Genomic DNA, 3,825 nt, shown 5'->3' on the forward strand with positions numbered 1-3,825 from the left:
GCTCCGAAGCAATGCCTGCCTCGCGTACCAGGGGCCGAAGACAGCGGCTAGTGCGGTAAGTAACTGGCACTAATTAATACTCTGGGAGGCTGGGCGCTTACTGCATTATGGCCAAGCGAGTAATCACTTAAGCCCATAACAGATTCAAGTGGTTAATTACCATGCATAATCGCGTAAACGTCAATACATAACTCGAGGGGACACACGGCGGTAGGCCACGAAAGGTGAGGCATGTTGCAGGGACGGACACCATTAGGCTTAGCCGACAGAAGCAGTCTTGTACGTAGATGTTCACTAAGAACTGAACTGACCAGTTCTACATTCTGTCATCAAATCGACATTTATTTGATAATGCCATTATCTATTTCTCACCGCTTCTACCATTCGATCACAATTATGTTATCTGGTATCTGTTTGTATTGTAAAAGTAAGTAAGCCTGAAGTATGGCTTGACATGATCTAGTGTAGAATACAACCCTGGCTTATGCGATGTCGTGCCATACTGCACGACCGCTTACTTTTAGAACATTAAATATACATATAACACATTTATTTTAAAACAATGGACATGTAGTATGTACCATTTTAAAATTCGAATGTCTGCCGGATGATAACGTGTTAGAGACACTAGTTGCAGACCAATATATATTTTAGGAGTATCTGATGATATACCCAAGATACCTATGTTTTTGGGTAGATCATTTTCGTTCTACATATAATTACTCATACACAAACCGCCGAATGACAGAATGACAGATTATCCACTGTGTGCCACTGCAGCCTCATTGACACCGAAAACATCAGTTTATTTATGTTGATGTCCGTCAGGAAAAATATTGGTCAGTCTTCAAAGAACATGGTCACACGGCAACACCGATGAGGCTTCTACATGCAGATGAATAACATTACCAGGAAATGAAGAAAAATGGCATCAACTGGTTGGAGAGACACCCGACGTATTACATGTTCTGGAAAAGGGACAGGAGTGAAGACGATATCTGCTTGTACATGACTATACAATACCATAAACTACAGCAAATTAACAGTTATTGTGAGGAACATGCATTCTTCCTCAGAAGAGCTGTAATATGGAGTAGGCACAAGTGTCACCTAAGAAACTATTCAGCTGACAATTTATTGCAGATCTCCGTATTGAAGGCTTAAATGTGAATGTGTTTTAAACTATATAACTGTCTATACAATTTTTTTCTGTTAAAAAGAAAGGATAGCATCTCGTTATGTATTGTGTTCTGCTTTGGTGTTTTCATTTATAGTATAAAGAGGTACGCCTAACGGGAGAAACATCGTCTAAAAACAGACACGTACCAGAAGTTTATCTTGGTAGAATTTCCCTCAAAATTAATGAACTTTCTAAATCCACATATGTTCAACTATCCGTTCGAACCAATAACAACCTTTCAACAGAATTACTTTTCGCCGTTACTAGAACATCCGAATATGATAACCCAGACATGTATAACGTGTGGCAGCTGTAGTAGGAAGAAAGTTTAACATCAGATATAGGGAACATATTAGAAATAGCAATAATAACCACTCCAGTATCTTTCTACATTTAAAAAATCAAAACCATACAGCTGATACTATCTAAAGTGCACTCCAAATCCTGCAGATAATACCAAAAGTCTTTTGGAATGAATATCCTTGAGGAATTTGAAATCTATATACACACGAGAAAATATACACAACAAATATTAAACGAGCATACAGAATTTACACACAAATACTATCTCGCATACTTTATTGAGTGAAATGGATAAATGTACACTAAAAAGGATAAATCGGGAATACTCGTAACATATGCAACAACGAAAGATAATCGTGATGAAATTTATTTCGTAAAATAATATAGCTGGTCATCTGCATTATCATCGTAAACATGTACCGTCGTAAGACGAGAACTATTAAACTACTGTCTAACCATAATTAACGTACTATTTACAATATAATTACATCATTTACCGTCTAATCAAACTATTGACAGTTATAAAACACTTAGCTAACGACGTAGTATGGAAGTCACATTATTCTAGAGTTGAGCACAATGTAGTCACTATAATGTAATTCACATTTATACACGTTCTCACCACCACTGTATTTGCAAGTTCAAATAATTTACGGGAATGCAGCCGGGTGACATCTTCGACAACCGTCCATATATCAACGCAAAACAGCAGCAAGTAAGTGCTGTGCAAGCGATTTTGAAACTTCTATTTGCAGAGAAACTCCCTCAAGATAACACGCACGCACGCACACACATTGTAAACAATAGCGCCATCACAAATCAAAGCTGGCCAGCGGCAGATTTCATCGATAGCGCAATTAAAAATAAACGGGCGCGGTAGCATAAACTCTGTCCCTCTATTTTTTGACAGGTGAGAGAGCGGGATTCCATGCAGAAAGGAAGGCTGGATGGTACGTTGGGACATGTTTTTTATAGAAAGCCTACTCACACTGACTTGTATTTGCAGGCAGACAGTTGTCATCATCTGGGTCAACATGACGGGATAATTCGTACTCTGGTTCACAGGGCCCATGTCATCTGAAACGCTGAGAGTTTGCCAGGTGAGCTAGCCACCTTTCGTTGGAATGGTTATAGCGAAAGACAAATTTGAAGTGCGTTGCGCTTTCGGCCAACTGTGTCTTTCTGCTTTACGCAAGGAGAATTTCGAATAGGATTGGTCGCATTTTACGGAAATATGACGCGAAGTGTGTTTCTCGACCCCCCATTTAGGATCAGGGTCCTTTAAGGGTCAGTGAAGGGTGATCTTGGATTGCGTACGGCGAGTGTTTACGGTATTCCTTGCACTGTGGCGCGTCGTCTATTGGTCAGACTATTAGGACTGTGGAGAACCGGTGTACTGAGCATAAGCGGCAAACAAGCTTACAACAAATGATAATTAAATCGAAACCCTTAGCTGCCTATAGATGTTGTTGATATACATCAATGAAATTTGTGCCCCGACCGGGACTCGAAACCGGGATCTCCTGTTTACATGGCAGACGCTCTATCCAGCTGAGCCACCGAGGGTACAGAGGATAGAGCGACTGCAGGGACTTATCCCTTGCACGCCTCCCGAGAGACCTACATTTCCAAGTGTCCATAACCTACATTCGTAGTCTGGCGCAAGTAATGAGTGAATGGGCAAATATCCATTAGAATCACTACGAATGTAGGTTGTGGACAGTTGGAAATGTAGGTCTCTCGGGAGGCGTGCAAGGGATAAGTCCCTGCAGTCGCTCTATCCTCTGTGCCCTCGGTGGCTCAGATGGATAGAGCGTCTGCCATGTAAGCAGCAGATCCCGGGTTCGAGTCCCGGTCGGGGCACACATTTTCAGCTGTCCCCATTGATGTATATCGGCAACACCTATTGGCAGCAAAGGGTTTTGATTTAATTATCATATCATTCTAGAGAAGCTGCACGACCATCAATGGTATCTGTACTTTCGGAAACAGATACCATGTTCATATAGCATAGCTGGCCGTTGTGGCCGAGCGGTTCTAAGCGCTACAGTCTGGAACCGTGCGCCCGCTACGGTCCCAGGTTCGAATCCTGCCTTGGGCATGGATGTGTGTGATGTCCGTAGGGTAGTTAGGTTTAAGTAGTTCTAAGTTCTAGGGGACTGATGACCTCAGAAGTTAAGTCCCATAGTGCTCAGACCCATTTGAACCATTTGAACCATAAAGCTTACAACAGCCGAGCAATTCCGCCATTGCAGAACATTGTCTTGGCAATGGTCATCATGTGGAAAATAAGAACACGAAGATTCTGGCATGCACTTCCAGTTCAAAAATGGTTCAAATGG

General features: G+C 41.7%; 1 non-coding gene across 1 annotated transcript; it reads left to right on the plus strand.

The window, feature by feature from the left end:
- Nucleotides 1–3,271: 3,271 nt before the first annotated feature.
- Nucleotides 3,272–3,346, plus strand: Trnat-ugu (transfer RNA threonine (anticodon UGU)). Its single transcript has one exon. It is a non-coding gene; the product is annotated as a tRNA-Thr (tRNA).
- The last annotated feature ends 479 nt before the right edge of the window (nucleotides 3,347–3,825 follow it).

Source organism: Schistocerca serialis, chromosome 5 (genome assembly GCF_023864345.2).
Source record: "Schistocerca serialis cubense isolate TAMUIC-IGC-003099 chromosome 5, iqSchSeri2.2, whole genome shotgun sequence".
NCBI classification, from domain to species: domain Eukaryota; kingdom Metazoa; phylum Arthropoda; class Insecta; order Orthoptera; family Acrididae; genus Schistocerca; species Schistocerca serialis.